This window comes from Heteronotia binoei, chromosome 11 (genome assembly GCF_032191835.1).
Source record: "Heteronotia binoei isolate CCM8104 ecotype False Entrance Well chromosome 11, APGP_CSIRO_Hbin_v1, whole genome shotgun sequence".
Lineage (NCBI taxonomy): Eukaryota > Metazoa > Chordata > Lepidosauria > Squamata > Gekkonidae > Heteronotia > Heteronotia binoei.
Genome location: NC_083233.1, coordinates 71,393,751 through 71,413,999, shown reverse-complemented (window position 1 = coordinate 71,413,999; position 20,249 = coordinate 71,393,751).

Genomic DNA, 20,249 nt, shown 5'->3' with positions numbered 1-20,249 from the left:
CACCACCATAGATGAGTACGATTCAAGACCAGACAAGATTCAGGATTTCCAGGGTACCAGGATACCCGACTGATAGAGTTTTGACTCTCGAAATCTTGTACCCTAGAAATATTCTTGGTCTTTTAAAAGTGCCACTGCCCTTGAATCTTGGTCTTCTACTGCAGACCAACCTGGTTACCCACCTGAAAATATCTCCTGATATGGACGTCCCTTGAAACAGCAGCAGTTCGTTTCCCCAGATCTGGGCAGACGTCTATTGTGCACGGCAGCCACTGCAAAGAACAGATAGAAAGTCATATCTTAGGAAAGGAAGGGGTTACCAGAGCTATGGTTTTTCTACCTACGGTATGAACCTTGACAGTGGCGGCCTTAGAGCGCCAAGAGGGGCAAGCAACACAGGTGGAGCACCAGGAAGGGTACATCAGTGAAGAACAACCTGAGGGACTCCTGCCTGCAAATCTGCTTGCCTCGCCATACTGCTATTCCTTTCCAAAGAGCGTGCAGATGGAGGCAGGGGGCATGGCAGCGGGTTTCAAAAGTTAGCACAATTGTCAGCTTTAAGCAGCCAGCAGGAAGTGTTCAAAGACCCACCTCTGGGGAGTCAAGACCACTCACTAAAGGAAGAAAGAACAATTTCTGTATGCACAAACCCCGGGTGGCTCTAAGTGATGGGGGCTATGGTTGAGGAAGGTTCGGGTGAATACAGATGCAGCATGGTGTAGTGTTTAGGATATCAGCTAGAGAGACCCGGGTTCAAATCCCCTCTTTTGTTTCTTTCACTTTACTTCCCACCTTTCTCCCCAATGGAGACCCAAAGTGGCTGACAGTTGTTCCCCTCTCTTCTTTGTTGTTCTCACAACCACCCCGGGAGGTAGGTTAGGAAGACAATGTGTGACTGATCCAAGGTCTTTGTGTGACTGGATGGGCCATGGCCTGATCCCACCTGGTTTCTGTTATGTTCTTGTGTGACACAACATGCTTCAAACATGGCAAAGTGGATCTTCAACCCAGGGGTGGCCAAATTCACTTAACATAAGAACCACATAAAACGGGTAGCCAACGGTAGCTCTCCAGATGTTTTTTGCTTACAGCTCCCATCAGCCCCAGCCAGCATGGCCAATGGGTGGGGCTGATGGGAGTTGTAGTAAAAAAAAACATCTGGAGAGCTACTGTTGGCCACCCGACATAAAACATACCGCAGATATTTGAGAGCCACAAAACCTGAATGTCAGATGGAGGGAGGGAGGAAGGAAAACTGATGGCGGAAGAGGTAGAAAGAAAGCAACTTTAAATTCATTTTCCAAGCTGCCAGCTGGCTTGGATAAGTGATTTGAAGAGAGAAATGTCTTTTCCAAGCTGGCCAGTAGGGCGGCAGGGGCTTCGAGATCCACACAATATGTGTGAAAAAGCCACATGTGGCTCCTGAGCCACAGTCTGGCCACCCTACTCTAATCTTTATGCCACACTGGCTCTCTTAGGTATTAAGCTTGCTGGGTGTCCCTGGGCCAGTCTTTCAGCCTAATCTTTTTAGGGTCATTGTAAAGATAAAATGGGGAGGGAAAACATGTATGGATCATCATGAGCCCATTCAAGGAAAGGTGGAATAGCAATATCATAGACTACTGAACAAGTGGTAACATACTGCTACATCTAACCATATGGTGGTAAGCCAGATAACCCTACAGAGTCCATGTGGGTGACCAGACTATCCCAAGAGTAAATGCTCTCACCCAGTTTTCTCTCTCTCATGCCAAGGTAACTTTCAGTTGTATTATCCCACTAGGTAGGGGTCCAGTACATATCCATCATTAATTATGATCCTGGGTGGCACAGTATAACTTTCTCCAGTAAGTCCAGAAACCTGATGCATTTGTGTTGAGTTGAAGAAAATCTGGCTTTTAACATTTTCCGTCTACTGCTTTTTTGTTGGGGAAGGGCCCACGTTGAAGAATGCAGTTGGCTTGTTTAAAGGAGAACGGCCAGTGGCAATGGGTGGGTATTTTTAAATGGGAGGCTAATTTGGCTGTGATTTATACGGTTATGCTTACAATGCTTACTGTATTATGCTTTATAGGCTGCAGTCTGAATTCCAGTATATTCACAGAGCAATGCAAAAGCAGGTGTGATCCTGCTGCTCTTGAGCACCTCTAGGTACACAAATGAAGCTGCCTTGCGCTGAGGGGTCTGGAGACCAAGTCCTATGAAGAAAGGTTGAAGCAGCTGGGCATGTTTAGCCTGGAGAGGAGGTGGCTGAGAGGTGATGCGATCACCATCTTCAAGTACTTGAAGGGCTGTCATCTAGAGGATGGTGCAGATTTGTTTTCTGTAGCCCCAGAAGGTAGGGCCAGAACCAACAGGTTGAAATTAAGTCAGAAGAGTTTCTGTTCCTCAGTGGAACAGGCTTCCTTGGGAGGTGGTGGGCTCTCCTTCCTTGGAGGCTGAACATATGAAACTGCCTTCTACTGAATCAGACCCTTGGTTCATCAAAGTCAGTATTGTCTACTCAGACCGGCAGCGGCTCTCCAGGGTCTCAAGCTGAGGTTTTTCACACCTATTTGCCTGGAGATGCCCAGGGATTAAACCTGGGAGCTTCTGTTTACCAAGCAGATGCTCTACCACTGAGCTACTGTCCCTCCCCTAAACAGAGGTTTTTAAACAGAAGCTGGATGTCCATCTGACAGCAATGCTGATTCTGTGAATTCAGAGGAAGGTATTTGTGAAATTCTTGCACTGTGCAGGGGGTTGGACTAGATGACCCTGGAGGTCCCTTCCAACTATATTATTCTATGATTCTATGAATGAGGCCACTCACCCATCAATTATCTACTCAGACTGGCAACGGCTCTCCAGGGTCTCAGGCAGAGGTCTTTCACACCACCTATCTCCTGTTCCTTTAAACTGGAGATGCCTGGGATTGAACCTGCGACCTTCGGCCTGCTAAGCCTATCCTCTACCATTAAGTCATGGCCCCTCCAACAGATCAGCTAGCAGATATGAAACTCTACAAGATCCAAGGTGGTGTAGAGGTTAAGATCAGAGGACTCTAATCCAGGGAACCAGATTTGATTCCCCACTCCTCCCCATGAAATCTGCTAGGTGACTTTGGTCAGTCATGGTTCTTTCAGAACTCTCTCAGTCCCACCCACCTCACAAGGTGTCTGTTGCGAGGAGAGGAAAGAAAGGCAATTCTAAGCGGCTTTGAGACTCCTTAAGGTAGAGGAAAGCAGGGTATAAAAACCTGTTCATTTTCGTCTGTAGTTAAGACTCTGGAGAGCTGCTTCTAGTCAGAGTAGTCAAACTAACCTTAATAGATCAAGTGTTTGACTCACTAAAACAGGGGTGTCAAACATGTGGCCTGGGGACCGAATCAAGCCCCTTTCAGGCCCCCAAGCCACTGGCTCTTGTCTGCTTCCTTCTCCCTCTCTCTTGCTTCTTTCTTCATCTCAGCTTGCTTTGCAAGGCTTGCTCAATCACACAGGAGCTACAGAGCAAAACCTCAGTTTTCTCCATTGGTTGAGGCTCCTTCCCCTCCTGATCCTTTGGGGAGGGAGGGAAAGAGCCAGAGCTTCGTTCGCCTAATTCCCTGATAAAAAAAAAATTAAAAAAATTAAATCCCATGGGCGAAATACAAACAAAGCACCTTCAAGACCAACAAGTGCTAATGTTTCAAGCATGTTTTATTTTAACTTAAAGACAAATCTTTAGTAATGTTTGTCTGTGTCCTTTAAAAAGCTTATATCTCTGCTACCTAATCTTAAATAGGTACACGCATTGCCCAGCCCAACACACCCGGCCCAGCAAGCTCTCGTTTAAGTCAGATCCGGCCCTCATAACAAATGAGTTTGACACCCCTGCACTAAAACGTCGCTTCATGTAGTATTTGTGTGTTGACACATGTTGTCTGCAGCATTCACAGTTCCTGGACTACTGATGGGAGAAAGCAGGAATCCAGCCTTTGACTAACTTCAGAGAAATGGAGAAACAACTCATGGTGAGATGCAATGGTGAGACAGCGCCCAAATATCAGAGAGCTCTGTGCCCCAGAGAGATCAGAACAGGGGTGTCAAGATATCCGGCAACATTGCATGGGAGTGAACTGACAAAGCAAAGAGATTATCAGGCCGATCCCGAATTAATGCACTTCAAAATCTGTGGAGGGTTACGTTCGCCATGTTGGAGATGAATGGGTGAATGAAGAGGTCTGTTTTCAAACTGCAAAGGCTTTTCCTTTGTAACCTTGATTAAAGGGACAGTGGCGAAGAAAGGGCAGGGGTGGGGGGGAGCATGTTGGAGAATTCTCATAGAAACACCCCCCCCCCCGCAAGTGCCCCCAAACAAACATGCTGTTTCCTCCCTCAGAGATGGTCTTTCTCCCAGGACTGCTTTCCAGCTCACTAAGGGGAAAAGACTCCCATGCCTCTGTATGGGTGTGAATGCCGGACAACGAAGAAAGCTGACAGGAAGGAAGCTGATTCATTTGAAATGTTGGAGGAGACTTTTACGGAGACCCGTGGAGCACCAAAAAGATGACTAAGTGGATTCTAGATCATAGAATCATAGGGTTGGAAGGGATCTCCAGGGTCATCTAGTCCAACGCCCTGCACAATGCAGAAAACTCACAAATACCTCTCCCTAAATTCACAGGATCCTCATTGCTGTCAGATGGCCATCTAGACTCTGTTTAAAAACCTCCAAGGAAGGAGAGCCCACCACCTCCTGAGAAAGCCTGTTGCACTGAGGAACTGCTCTAACACTCAAGAAGTTCTTCCTAATGCTGAGCCGGAAGCTATTTTGGTTTAATTTCAACCCATTGGTTCTGGTCCTATCTTCTGGAGCCAGAGAAAACAATTCTGCGAATCAACCATGAACTCTCCCGAGAAGCCAAAATAATTGAACTGAAGCTATTGTAATTTGGTCACCTTATGAGAAGACAAGAGTCACTGGAAAAGACAATAAAGCTACAAAAAGTTGAAGACAGCAAGGAAAGAGGAAGACCCAACAGGAGATGGATTGACACTCATCAAGGAAGCCATGAGGGCCTTCAGTTAGCAAGAGCTGTGCAAAGCTGTTAATGATAGAATGTTTTGGAGGACATTAATTCATAGGGTCACCATAAATCAGAATTGACAGGTCAGCATTTCACACACACACACATATGGGGGAAAGACAGACATAATATAATGTAAGCTGCCCTGAGCCTGCTTTTGCAGGGAGGGCTGGAAAAGAAAGAAAGAAAGAAAGAAAGAAAGAAAGAAAGAAAGAAAGAAAGAAAGAAAGAAAGAAAGAAAGAAAGAAAGAAAGAAAGAAAGAAAGAAAGAAAGAAAGAAAGAAAGAAAGAAAGAAAGAAAGAAAGAAAGGTCTTTTCCCCTACTCGGGTATAAAACAGGGGTGGCCAAACTGGCTTAACGTAAGCATCACATAAAATAAATGTCAGATGTGTGAGAGCTGCGAGACAGGGAGGGAGGGAGGAAGGCAAATGGGAGAGGGAGAGAGAGGTAGAAAGAAAGTGATTTTAACTTTAAACACATTCTTCAAGCTACTGGCTGACTTGTCAAAGTGATCTAATGGGACAAATGCTTTCTCCAAGCTGGTCGATGAGGCAGTGGGGGCTTTGAGAGCCATACAATATGTGTGAAAGAGCCACATGTGGCTCCCGAGTCACAGTTCGGCCACGCCTGGTATAAAACAACCAAATGGATGGTTCTGAACAGCAAAATGACGTTTGGGATGGAGAATTAAATCCCCAGCACCACAGTCACTTTCTAGGGCCAAGATTTGAGTTCAGTAGCACCTTAAAGACGAACAAGATTTCCATGGTGTAAGCTGTTGAGAGTCAAAGCTCCCTTATATGTCAAAGGGAGCTTTGACTATTGAAAGCTAAGACCTTGGAGATCTTGTTGGTATTTAAGGTGCTACTGGACTTGATTCTTGCTCTTCTTCGGCAGAGCCAGCTACCCACCCAGCTTTCTAGAGCCAAATAATACATCTTGAGCGCCAGAATTCCCGGGTCCGGCATAGTCTGGTCTGGCCTGACGTATAAAATTTCCCTTCCCTAGCACCAGGCTATCTTTAAGCACTTAGCTGCCATCAGATTCTCTTTCCCTCTGCTTCTGCATGAGTCACTGATCTGGGCATGCCTCCGGATTGGAGGGGGAGCATAGAACAGTGACTCCTTCAGAGGCAATAGGCAGCCTCCTCCAAATACAGCCGGTTCTGCTGCCTCTGTGTATTGGGAGCGATTGAAAGACACCCCCCCCCATTGGCCCTGTTGAAGAGAACTATCATTAGACGCACACACCGAGCAGTCAGGCTGACTGGAACAAGGCGAGGGCAGACTCCGATGCTACTAAATCATGCAGAGATACAGCAAGCAACCTCCTCTTTTGCCAGATGATCAGTGCATTTCTCATTGCGCGCTAGCAGTTCTTCCGGAGGCAATACTGCCATGCTATATGAAAATGATGGCATAAGGGGATTTTTGAGATGTGCATGCCATGCCAGGATTGCAGCATGGCACGCCTACCACCTCCCGAAAGGGGCTTTGATCTTGTTGTTCCTTCGGCAGCAGGACTCTCCGTGTCAGTGGGCTCCCCTCATTTTCAAAACCAAAGCGAGTTTGGAAAAGCATTTTGTGATCTGTCTGCGAGGCAACCGAATAACATAGAACAACAACAAAAATAAAATAAAATTCAACTGTCTCATCTGGAGGAGTCTCTCAACCCACCCTAAACCGGTTGCTTAATCTCCCAGCCGGTGCCTTCCAGCAAACATCACATGCTTAAAAAAAAAAAATTAAAGTCTTGTTTATAACCTATCAGCATCAAGGGGAACTCCAGTGCGGATGGGGGGGGGGGGGGGCGGAGAAATGCACTTAAAAAAAAAAAAAAAGCTCTGTAATAATACCTTCGTGTGACGTTCCTAAGTATTTTTCTTGACAGATCAGCAAAACGATGCCGAGCGACAGACGATAAATCAGAAGGTACTTTCATAAGCGGTGGAGGGCGATTATGTGGTTTTGGGGGGGCTGCCTTTGATCCAGCGTGACAAGCCCTCCAGGTCTGTGGCATTCGGGAACCCCCTGAAGGGAGATCGGCACCTGTTCGTACTTCCCCAGTTCCTCTGCCTCACAGCGCTATTTCATCTCTCTAAACAACTCTTGGCGCTGATGGGGTTTCATTACTCATTTAGAAGGCGCTTTGTGGTGGGGGGGAACCAACTTATGCAGAAACCATATTGCTGGGAAGTCGTGATTTTTTTTTTATTACCTGCTACCCTGAGGGTGATTTCTATCAGCATTCCTGTCAGGAAAGGCTTATTTCACTTAATACCTGGCTCCAGTCCACATAAACTATTAATCTAGTCATGATTTCCTTCCTCATGTTTGATAGAATACACGTACGTACTGCTGAGAGCCGTATTCCATGACTGGCAAAAGTGGGAGGTAGGAAAACCCAGATTCAAATCTCACCTGACCTCTGCCAAGAACTCACTAAATGGCCTAAGAGAAACCTCTCGGGTCCTAAGGTTGCCAGCTTCCAGATGGTGGCTGGAGATCTCCCGTGATTACAGCTGGTCTCCAGATTTAGATCAGTTCTCTTGGAGAAAATGGCTTCTTTGGAAGGTTAGCCTCTATGTCTTTATACCCTTCTGATCTCCCTCAAGTTCCCAGACCCCACCAACCTCCTGGCTCTCCCTCAAAAATCTCCGGGAATTGTCCTGACCTGGATAGCCCAGGCAAGCCCGATCTCTTCAGATCTCAGAAGCTAAGAAGGCTTGACTCTGGCAAGTACTTGAATGGGAGACTTCCTTGGAATATCGGAAGGCGGGGCAGGCTTTATTCCGCCACCTCCCCGAATATCCTTAAGGCCCCCAGTAGGGTCAGCCACCAGAGGTCTCCATGACTTCCAGGTGCATGCAAACACAAAATACAAAAAGTTAAAGGTAGCTCTCTGTGCAAGGACTGAGTTATCACTGACCCATGGGGTGACGTCACATCACAACATATTCTTGGCAGACTTTTTACGGGGCGTTTGGCCATTGCCTTCCCCAGTCATCTTCACTTTACCCCCAGCAAGCTGGGTACTCATTTTACCAACTTCCGAAGGATGGAAGGCTGTGGCAACCCTGAGCCGGCTACCTGAACCCAGCTTCTGCCGGGATTGAACTCAGGTCGTGAGCAGAATTTAGGACTGCAGTACTGAGCTTTACCACTCTGCACCACGGGGCTGCTTAATTACAAAAATACCCCCCCCCCCCCACACACACACACAACTGGCAACCCTACCAGGGCCCCCTCCCTCCCAAATCTGGCCTCCATCACAAGGGGAGGGCACAGACAGGCACTCCTTTCATCAGGCCCTTTGTATAGCTCAAGAGCCCCTTTTATCTTTTTGTGGGTTTCTGAAGAGGTTTTTTTTTTGTTTCTGAGGAGGGTTATGATGAGGCAGGAACTCGCAACCTGAGAAAAACTAAAAAAGAAAATAAGGCCTCAGCTACTTATAGGAAGTCCTGACCATAGAGTTCCTGACACTTCCTAGAGCTACCAGGAAGTGGTAAGTATAGTTCTCGTAATTGCCTGAAACTCCAAGGTAACATGATCATAGAGTTTCTGGCCATCATTGGAAATACCTTTGTCACTGCTGAGCCACTTAGGGACCCTGTGGTCAGAACTTCTGGTAAGTAGCAATATTTTTTTCTTTTAAATGTTGTCCCCAGGACCATCACCCCCCTCCTCTTGCTTCAGTCTCCACCTGGGGTTGCCAATTTCCAGGTGATTTAATCCCATACACTTGCAATTAGTGTGTCCTGGAGTTATCACTCCACGATTTAGATATCCAGCACGAAATCCAGTTGCCAACTTTTCTTCTCTGATTGGTGATGTTGTCAGGTAGCACTTGTAGACTGTAAAGTAGCTGTATTTCTTTCAAAAATTAAGCGTCAACACGAATCCTAGGTTGACTTCATGTTTCTGTAATCCTTCTTCTTTGCTGCAACTAAGATCGGAACCAGTGCTTCTTAAAGTCCTTACTCCGGCTTTACACAGCTCTCAGTCACTCATCATAGCACTATATAGAGAACTATAGTGCTATGATGAGTGATTGAGGAGCTGTGTAAAGCCGGGAACAGAAAGTGCTACTGACATGCGTTAATCTGTGCATTTAAACATATGAACTGTGGCTCCGGGAGATAAAATTCATGAGAGAAAAGGCTGATGAAGGACTGCCACTGCGAAACCGCGAGGAACTCCAGGCATATGGTCCCTTACTCTCTCGGTGACAAGCTTCACTGGAAACTGAAGGACTCCACCCAAAGTCACTGGACACAAGTTGATAGACTGGAAGGGCTTTGCCTCTTGGAAATCATATACTACAGACTGATTGGAGGAGTTTCCAGCTATGAACATTGTATTTTGAATTTTGGAATTCTGGTTGTTGTATTATGAGTGGATATTATTGGCTGATAAATAGAGTTGCATATATACTATATGTGTAAAGAAATTATTATCCGGTGATTGATATTGAGATTTTGCACTGACATCAGAACCTGTTATTTTTTTCACTATTTTCTCCGGGGGAGCTGATCTCAGCCAGCTGGAGATCCGTTATAAAAGTGGGAGATCTCCAGGCCCCACCTGGAGGCTGGCAACCTTATCTCCAGGCAATAGAGATCAGTTCACCTGGAGAAAATGGCCACTTTGGGAACTGGTCTTCCATACCCCATGAAAGCCCCTTCCCTCCCCAAAGCATGCCCTCCTCAGGCTTCATCCCAAAAATATCCAGGTATTTCCCAGCCCAGAAGCCGGCACCCCTATTTCCATCTGCTGATCAGCTGAGCGTTTTGTGGGCAAAGGCTGCAGTTGGCTGGAAGTCTCCCACCAGAAACAGGCAAATGGGAACCCTGACTTGTGGCCATCTTGTTCTCAGAAACCACCTACCGTTTTTGCAACTGAACATAAATTGAGGCAGACCACCTGTAGCGAAATGCAATCTTAATGAAGGGGCGAGAAGGAGAGAGGAGCAGCAAAAGTGAAACAGAATGAAAGACTGGAGAACGAGAAGGTTACTGCGAAGCAGAGACTGTGGGTGGGGGGGGACTGTTTACACTTTTTCCTACCTGTGTTCATACATAGCTTGTTATTACCAGGGCTTTTTTTGTAGCAGGAACTCCTTTGCATATTAGGCAACACACCCGTGATGTAGCCAATCCTCCAAGAGCTTACAGGGCTGTTATTACAGGGCCTACTGCAAGCTCTTGGAGGATTGGCTACATCAGGGGTGCGTGTGGCATAATATGCAAAGGAGTTCCTGCTACAAGAAAAGCCCTGGGAACTCCTTGGCATTGATAAGGCACCACCCGTTTTCTCATCCTCTTGCAGTAATGGACATAAATCCAGGGGAATTAGCCATGTTAGTCTGTTGCGGCAAAACAGTAAAGACTCCATGCATCTGATGAAGAGAGCGGTGTTTCTCTAAGGCTTATGCTACAATGAAATTTCTTCGTCTTAAATGTGCTACTGGACTCTTTACTGTTTTGCGGCAATTGAGCTGCTGTTGCATTGCATGAGATGGCAATTGCACACGGTTAGCACTTTTTGCTGCAAGTGTTTCCTCCAGGAAGTCATCTGAACTGGGTAGGCACTGTGTCACAGAGAGACGGCGTTGGTGGAAAAGGAGGCCGGGAGGCATAGGAGCTCAGCCGGGATGTAACGCCATCAAGCCCACCCTCTAAATATTCAATTTTCTTCAGGGGAACGGATAGCATTGCCAACCCTCCAGGTGGAGCCTTGAGATCACCTGGAATTACAACTGATCTTCAGATGACAGAGGTCAGTTGCCTTGGGGAAAATGGCTGCTGCGGAGGGTGGGGATCAATGGCATGATGTGCTGCTGAGCTCCCTTTCCCACTTTCTAAGATTACTTTGTGGGTGCCACGGAGGGTGTTGATGGGTGCCCCAGCATCCAGGGGCAATGTACTGGTGACCTCTGGTCGACAGAGAATTCCAGTCTCCATGATTCGGCAGGAAGACCATCCTTTCCAACAGCAACAGTGAAACGGAGAGAATGTGACACCCTAGAATGACTTACGGGGGTAAGAAAATTAAAGAGGCAATTGAAACGCACTGAATTTGTGAGTTTCCTGCATTGTGCAGACTATATGACCCTGGAAGTCCCTTCCAACCCTATGATTATTTCAGAGTCAAGTTTTAAAAATTTTTATTTCCTTTCTTTCCAGGGAGTAAGCACCCCTGCTAGGCAGTTTGTTCGCTCGACGGAGGTAAAATATTTAATTGAAAGCATCTTTGATGGTGTGAGATTTGCAGCTGGAAAGATGAGAAGGTCTGTTCGTGCTGCCTGGTTGAATTCCCTTTCCAGTGCGGAATGCCATTGACTGATAGCATCGATGCCTGTTACTGTGGCTGCCAAAATGATTTGGGGAATTCAGTGTGTTTCAATTGCCTCTTTAATCTCCCTACCCCTTTAGGTCATTCTAGGACGTCACCTTCTCTCCGTTTCACCGTCGCTGTTGGAAAGAGTTCCACTCTTTTCCGCTCTTTTTCATACCATATGTAGGGATGGTGGCTCAGTGGAAGAGCATCTGCTTGGGAAGCAGAAGGTCCCAGGTTCAATCCCTGGCATCTCCAAAAAAGGGTCCAGGCAAATAGGTGTGAAAAACCTCAGCTTGAGATCATGGAGAGCCGCTGCCAGTCTGAGAAGACAATACTGACTTTGATGGACCAAGGGTCTGGTTCAGTATAAGGCAGCTTCATATGTAGGAGGGATGGTGGCTCAGTGGAAGAGCATCTGCTCGGGAAGCAGAAGGTCCCAGGTTCAATCCCTGGCATCTCCAAAAAAGGGTCCAGGCAAATAGGCGTGAAAAACCTCAGCTTGAGATCCTGGAGAGCCGCTGCCAGTCTGAGAAGACAATACTGACTTTGATGGACCAAGGGTCTGGTTCAGTATAAGGCAGCTTCATATGTTCATATGTGCTCCAGTGACACAGAGCTTTGATGAGGGTTTCCAGCTGATTAGGGGCTCCAGGGTTGGGAAATATCTGGAAATCTGCTGCGGGGAGGGGGGGCTGGACCCCAGGGATGGCAACTCGAGTTCTGGTACTTGCAGCCCAGTACAAAAACCCGACAATGCGGCAGGGAATCCTCTTTGCACATGTAACTCATGGGGTCTCATACAGAATCCGCCCGCGGGGAGAGTGGGATATAAATCCAGCAAATAAAACAAAAGTAATCATATGTGCCTTTCAGGCCATCTAGTCCAACCTCTTGCTCGGTGCAGGATCAGCCTAGAGCAGGAGTGGCCAAACTGCAACTCAGGAGCCACATGTGGCTCTTTCACACAGATTTCACACAGCCCGCCCCCCCTCACCCTATCGACTGGCTTGGAGAAGGCATTTCTGTAGGGGTTTAAATATACCTTTAGCAGAGTAGGGTTGCCAATCCCCAGGTGGGGGCAGGGGATCCCCCGGCTTGAAGACCCTCCCTCCGCTTCAGGGTCATCAGAAAGGGGGAGGAGGGGAGGGAAATGTCTGCTGGGAACTCTGTTATTCCCTATGGAGACTTATTCCCATAGAAAATAATGGAGAATTGATCTGCGGGTATCTGGGGCTCTGAGGGGGCTGTTTTTTAGTTAGGGGCACCAGGTTTTCAGTATAGTATCCAGTGCCTCTCCCCAAAATACCCTCCAAGTTTCAAAATGATTGGACCAGGGGGTCCACATCTATGAGCCTAAAAAGGTCCCCTTATCCATTATTTCTTACGGATGGAAGACATTTAAAAGGTGTGTGGTCTCTTTAAATGTCATGGCCAGAACTCCCTTTTGAGTTAAATTATGCTTGTCACACTTTTACTCCTGGCTCCACCCCCAAAGTCTCCAGATATTTCTTGAATAGGAGTTGGCAACCCTATAGCAGAGTAACGTGGAGATTACCACAAAAACCAGCCAGGCACACAGTTTAGCTTAAGAATAAAAGTAGTTTACTTCTCTAATGAGGAAAGGGTTGACTGGGATTTCTAGAAAACAAAGAAGGATTCAATATCCTGTCTAGCCTCTAGACTACATCTCGACTCTCTCAAGTCCTAACTTCAACTGCATGGAGATCTGAGGACTTTACCCAAAGGACAATAAAACTGACCAAATGGTTTCCCACAAACCACCACCCAAATATATGGATTAGCCTATTAGGGCTCTCCCTCACTGGTCACTATGCATATTGACACCTAGCCTTGGCGGGAAGTACGTGCAAACATTCTCATTGGCTCTACCTACTCACTGGCTAAACATCAGCATGCATATACACACATTTAATTAACTCATGACAACAGGAAGTGAAATTGCATCAGAAACCCAACAATTTCTCTCTTTAAATCAGTTCGCCAAGCCAAGCCAGCCAAAGGCTTGGAGAATGCATTTAAAGTTAAAGTTGCCTTCTGTCTCCCTCTCTTCTGGAGATCTCCTGGAGCCAGTTTGGTGTAGTGGTTAAGTGTGCAGACTCTTATCTGGGAGAACCGGGTTTGATTCCCCACTCCTCCACTTGCACCTGCTGAGATGGCCTTGGGTCAGCCATAGCTCTGGCAGAGGTTGTCCTTGAAAGGGCAGCTGCTGGGAGAGCCCTCTCTAGCCCCACCCACCTCACAGGGTGTCTGTTGTGGGCGAGGAAGGTGAAGGAGATTGTGAGCCGCTCTGAGACTCTTCGGAGTGGAGGGCGGGATATAAATCCAATATCTTCATCTACCTCACAGGGTGTCTGTTGTGGGGGAGGAAGGGAAAGGAGATTGTGAGCCGCTCTGAGACTCTTTGGAGTGGAGGGCGGGATATAAATCCAATATCTTCATCTACCTCACAGGGTGTCTGTTGTGGGGGAGGAAGGGAAAGGAGATTGTGAGCCGCTCTGAGACTCTTCGGAGTGGAGGGCGGGATATAAATCCAATATCTTCATCTACCTCACAGGGTGTCTGTTGTGGGGGAGGAAGGTAAAGGAGATTGTGAGCCGCTCTGAGACTCTTCGGAGTGGAGGGCGGGATATAAATCCGATATCTTCATCTACCTCACAGGGTGTCTGTTGTGGGGGAGGAAGGGAAAGGAGATTGTGAGCCGCTCTGAGACTCTTCGGAGTGGAGGGCGGGATATAAATCCAATATCTTCATCTACCTCACAGGGTGTCTGTTGTGGGGGAGGAAGGTAAAGGAGATTGTGAGCCGCTCTGAGACTCTTCGGAGTGGAGGGCGGGATATAAATCCGATATCTTCATCTACCTCACAGGGTGTCTGTTCTGGGGGAGGAAGGGAAAGGAGATTGGGAGCCGCTCTGAGACTCTTCGGAGTGGAGGGCGGGATATAAATCCAATATCTTCATCTACCTCACAGGGTGTCTGTTGTGGGGGAGGAAGGTAAAGGAGATTGTGAGCCGCTCTGAGACTCTTCAGAGTGGAGGGCGGGATATAAATCCAATATCTTCTTCTTCTTCTTCTTCTTCTTCTTCTTCTTCTTCTTCTTCTTCTTTCCCTCCCCCCTCTGTTTACCTACATTTCTTCCTGCCTGCTCTTGAACATCTGGGCTATGGTTGCCAACCACCAGGTTCTGCTGGAATTTACAAGCCACCTGCAGATGACAGAGATCAAATCTCCTGTAGAAAATGGCTGCTTTGGAAGGCAGTCTCTACGAAACCTTATGCCCTCCCCAAACTCCACCCTCCCCACCCTCCACCCTCAAATCTCTAGGGATTTCCCATCATGGAATCGATAACATTGCTGGCCCCAATCCTCACCAGACAGAGGTTATAAAGGATGGGACTGGCTGGCTGGGGAAATCCATGAGCTGGCAGCCTGGTTTTAAAGCCAAAGGGATCGATGCCAATTTCGCTACTCTCGTCTTCAGGGCCGGCTCTGCCACTAGGCAAACCAGGGCCGATTTCGCAACCAGGACCGATCTTGGGAGGCAAAGAGAAACCGCTGAAACCAGTTTCTCTTTGCTGCGCAAAAACGGCGACGCAAGCTGAAGCCCTGGGGCAGACAGCGGGAAATCGGAAGGACGCCGCGCTGAAAAGAGGAACGTTAGAGCGGCGTAGGGCGAGTGCGAAATCGTTTTAGGTGATTGCCTAGGGTGCTGGCCTTCTGGGGGTGTCACATTGGACCCCCCCCCCCATGTGACTCAGTGACATTATCAGTGCAGGAGAGGGCACCATAAGTTAGCCTTGCCTAAGATGCCAGACAGTTTAGGGCTGGCCTTGGTTCTCAGTCCTAGGTTGCCTGGACTAGGATTTCCTGGAGATCTCCTGGAATTACAACTGACCTCCAGACTACAGAGTTCAGTTCCTGTGAAGAAAATGGCTGCTTTGGTCCATCCTCTCCCCAATACCGCTCTCCTCAGTCTGCACCAATACTCCCTTTAAACCAGAGGTGGGGCATCTCCATCCCGAGGGCCGTATATGGCCCTCGAGGTCACTTGTCGTGGCCCTCGGGGATTGCTGGACCGAACCGAGCCATGTGGCAGCCTCCCCGGGGCCTGGCTGGCCAGCGAGGATCGTGGGGCCCAGCTGCGCTGTGCAGCAGCCTCCCCAGGGCCAGGCAGGGATCACAGGGCCCAGATGTACTGTGCGGCAGCCTCCCTGGGGCCTGGCTGGCTGGCCAGAATTGCTGCAGGGCCTGGAAAAGTTACTGTCACAGTTCAGTTTGCACTTGATTATCCCAGAGGGTGTGGCCTAATATGCTAATATCAGGGGATATGGTCTAATATGCTACTGAGTTCCCCCTGGGACTTATGCATTTGTCCTGGGTGGCGGGCCGGGTGTGTGTGTGTGTGTGTGGGTGGGTGGGTGGGTGGGTGTGCCAGATTAGGCTCTCCCCACATGACTTCGGATAGGAAAACAATTATTTGCATTAATTTTACTGGCTTGAATCGTTCTCCCTCAGCAGAGCACTGTTTTTTAAGTTGATAACTTTATGGCCCGCGAATGATGTTATAAATATCCATATGGCCCTTGGCAGAAAAAAGGTTCCCCACCCCTGCTCTAAACTGTGGAGTCTTGTGAGCAAAAATTCTGCTTTGTGAGCTACTGGCATTCAAGTTGTGAGCTACTGCATCAATTAGTTTGCTCTGGGGCTATTCTTCCTGAGCTAAGACCCACTTGCATGAGCCAGATGCTAAAAAAACGTTGAACTAGCTCACACTAACTCAGCTTAGAGGGAACACTGGTCTCCATCCCCAAATCTCCAGGAATTTCCCAACCCAGATTTGGCAACCATATCCAGGGATAACAACAGTCTAAGGAGAAAAGTCAGGTTTGATTGGAGTGACCAGTTGGGGAAGAAATAACCTCCCTTCTTCATGCAACAGTCCTGGGTTCGAATGAAGACCCTTTGCGGCTGCAATTTAAAAACCATGGGATGGATCAGCCTGCAAGAATCTCTTGCACCACCAGCTTACTCTTCATTTTAGTAGGGAGACCATTTGAGAGTTTATTTTGCAGTCCACCCTCCCACCCCCAAGAGAACGCTGACCTCAAAGGGGACAAAAGTGCATCTTCACTGGAATTCTGTTCTTCCCGCCCTGTGTTTAGGCCTTTGTGCTCTGAGCTGCTTCGAAAATGCAAATCCTGCCCTCCTTTTGTAATCCTGAAGCAAGCAAGAGGATGCCTGGGTTACCCTGGCTGGGAAGTTTGCAGGCATAAACCCTGCAGGATTAGACCTTCCTGGATCAAAGCATATCGGTAGTAAAGCAAGTGTTTGCGCATCACACTTCGTGGTGGGCGGGACTGAAAGTTGCAGACTGATTTTGTCCCGCAGGCTCCTTTCACAAAGGCACTGGAGGCTCCCAGAGTCGGGTTTTTGGAATGGAGAGGCTGCAATGAAGAAAGCTTTGCCTATTTTCGGTTGCCCCAGAAATTAGTTTTTGGCTAAACTTTAGGAAGAACTTCCTGACAGAGCGTTTCCGTACAGCATTGGAGTCAAGTTGCACCTTTAAGACCAACTTAATTTTATTCAGAACGTAAGGCAGGCAAATAGATGTGGGAGGGAGAGGTGGACAGAAAACAACTTTAACTTTAAATGCATTTTCCAAGCCTTTGGCTGGCTTGGAGAACTAATTTAAAGAGATAAATGCTTACGTTCTGAATAAAACTAAGTTGGTCTTAAAGGTGCAACTTGACTCCTATTTTGTTCTACTACTTCAGACCAACACGGCTGACTACTTGGATCACCTTACATCATTGTAAGTGCAACCCTATAAATCACAGCCAAACTAGTCTCCCATTAAAAATACCCACCCATTGCCACCGGTTTGGTGTATTGGTGAAGTGTGCAGACTCTTATCTGGGAGAACCGGGTTTGATTCCCCACTCCTCTACTTGCAGGTGCTGGAATGGCCTTGGGTCAGCCAGAGCTCTCTTATCTGGGAGAACCGGGTTTGATTCCCCACTCCTACGCTTGCACCTGCTAGCATGGCCTTGGGTCAGCCAGAGCTCTGGCAGAGGTTGTCCTTGAAAGGGCAGCTTCTGGGAGAGCTCTCTCAGCCCCACCTACCTCACAGGGTGTCTGTTGTGGGGGAAGAAGATAAAGGAAATTGAAAACCACTCTGAGACTCTGATTCAGAGAGAAGGACGGGGTATAAATCTATAGTCTTCTTCTTCTGTTGCGGGGAGGGGAAGGGAAGGGAAAGGAGATTGTAAGCTGCTCTGAGACTCCTGTGGGTAGTGAAAGGAGGGGCATAAAACCAACTCTTCTTCTACAAATTTCTCCGGGACCTCCATTGCCATCTTGTGGTACCCAATGAAGTCCATCCTGTTCTAGAGTTGCCAGCCTCCCAATGGGCTGTGGTCAAATGACTAAAGAGCAATACTTATTCTGTTTCAATAAACATTATTCAATAAACACCTATTCTTGATCTGGTTGGCCTCCCCGGCCGGTACTGTCGCCTGTGCTATAAAATGGAATAAAATCTGCCATCTCATCATGATGTGAGGCGGCCAGGCTGAACAATATGTGATGATATGGACAATTTTCTGAGTGCCGTTGAGTTGTTTGTTTATAAAATGTTTTATTGTATTTTTATTGTTTTATCATATGTTGTACTCCACCCTGAGCCCTATGCGGAATGGGTGGAATAGAAATATACTAAATAAATAAATTAATTAAATATTATTCACATTAAGCCATTCAAAGGTAAGTCCGAGTGATCATCTGTACATATGAACATATGAAGCTGCCTTCTACTGAATCAGACCTTTGGTCCATCAAAGTCAGTATTGTCTTCACAGACTGGCAGCGGCTCTCCAGGGTCTCAAGCTGAGGTTTTTCACACCTATTTGCCTGGATCCTTTTTTGGAGATGCCAGGGATTGAACCTGGGACCTTCTGCTTCCCAAGCAGATGCTCTACCACTGAGCCACCGTCCCTCCCCAATTCCTGTATGATAGACTGTACCAACATGTGCTTGTGTAGTGTCTTCTGAGTTTGTAATAAATGGTGCCAAATCCGGAATCTTGTGTCAAATGCCCCCAGACCACCTCCGACATAGCTACGATGAAGCTCTCTAGCTGGTCAGCTCGTTTCAGTCACTTTCCTCAAGGAGGGGTGGATAGCTGTCCAGAATCCTACCGGTTCCAAGCCATTTGTATATAGCCAACAATCCTACCAAGCACAGATCATCTTCTAGTTATTTGACCATGGCCTGTAATTGTGTATTTTGTTAGTCTTCCTGTAGTTCTTTCCATTGTTCATTCAGCCTCCAAATGGGGCCTGGGATCTCTCAGAATTACAGCTAATCTACAGAGACCCGTCCTCCTGGAGAAAATGGCGGCTTTGGAGGGTGGACTCTATGGTGAAGTTCCTTCCTTCCCTTCCCCTCTTCCTCCCAGGCTCTGCCCCCAGATCTCCAGGAATTCCCGCACCCAGATTTAGCAACAGTTTTTGTTCACTTGTGATTGTCGCATGGGCCTCAGACGCGGCTTTGATGACTGAAATTGTATTGTGTTGCTGCTAGCTCTACTTACCAACATACTGACCTTCTGATGTAGTTTGGCTTTTAATTACAGCAGATTGCTGACAATTGGAGCTACAGCGTGGCCCGGTGTTTGTTTCGGCCTGTCTTTGAACATAGTTTATGAGCCAAACCTTAGCCTGGCAAAATATTTTTGGGTCACAGGCTCAGCACAGCTGCTGAGTGGCGAAGAGGAACAATTTCTGTGGATTAAGAAAGGAATCCCTGGCCTGAAGGAAAAATCCACTTCTTCTGGTTCTCATCGCATGCTTGGGGTGGAGGAGGTGCAGCATTTACATTGGCTTCTACATTTACCTAGCATACTAGGGCTGCCAATGGATTAATTTAGTGCATTTATACCCCATCATTCTCCCCAAAGGAGGCCCACAGTGACTTACATCCTCTCTTTTATCCTCACAACACCCCTGTGAGGTAGGTTAGGCTGAAAGAGTGTGACTGGTCCAGGGGTGGCCAAACTGTGGCTCGGGAGCCACATGTGGCTCTTTCACACATATTGTATGCAGAGTTTCCTCCAAGCCATGGAGACTTGTGAGCAAAAATTCTACTTTGTGAGCTACCGGCATTAAAGTTGTGAGCTACTGCATCAATTAGTTTGCTCTGGGAGCCATTTTTCCTGAGCTAAGACAAAAATGGGTGAGCCGGAGGCCAAAAATCTGTGAGCTAGCTCACACTAACTCAGCTTAAAGGGAACACAGATTGTGTGGCTCTTAAAGCCCCCACCGCCCCATCGGCTGGCTTGGAGAAGGTATTTGTCTCTTTAAATCACTTCTCCAAGCCAAGCCAGGCAGCAGTATGGAGAATGCATTTAAAGTTAAAGTTACTTTCTTTCCACCTATCCCTCCCCCATCTATTTGCCTTCCTTCCTTCCTTGTGGCTCTCAAACATCTCATGTTCATGTCTTGCGGCTCTCAAACATCTGACGTTTGTGTCTTGCGGCTCCCAAATATCTGATGTTTTTATTCTATGTGACTTTTACGTTAAGTGAGTTTAGCCACTCCTGGACTGGCCTAAAGCCACCCAAAGAGCTTTTGTGGCATGACTGGGGATTCGAACCTGAGCCTTCCAGATGTAGTCCGACACTGTTAACCAGTACACAACACTAGCTGTCCAGTGCTATCAGAACTTTCTTTATATCTGCTATCTATGTTGCAGGGGGTGTGGGGGGGGGGTGACTGGGCTGCTGCCAGATTGGGCTATGGGCCATCTGTTCCAAACACTTTAGTTGGCCATCAGGAATTTTCTGT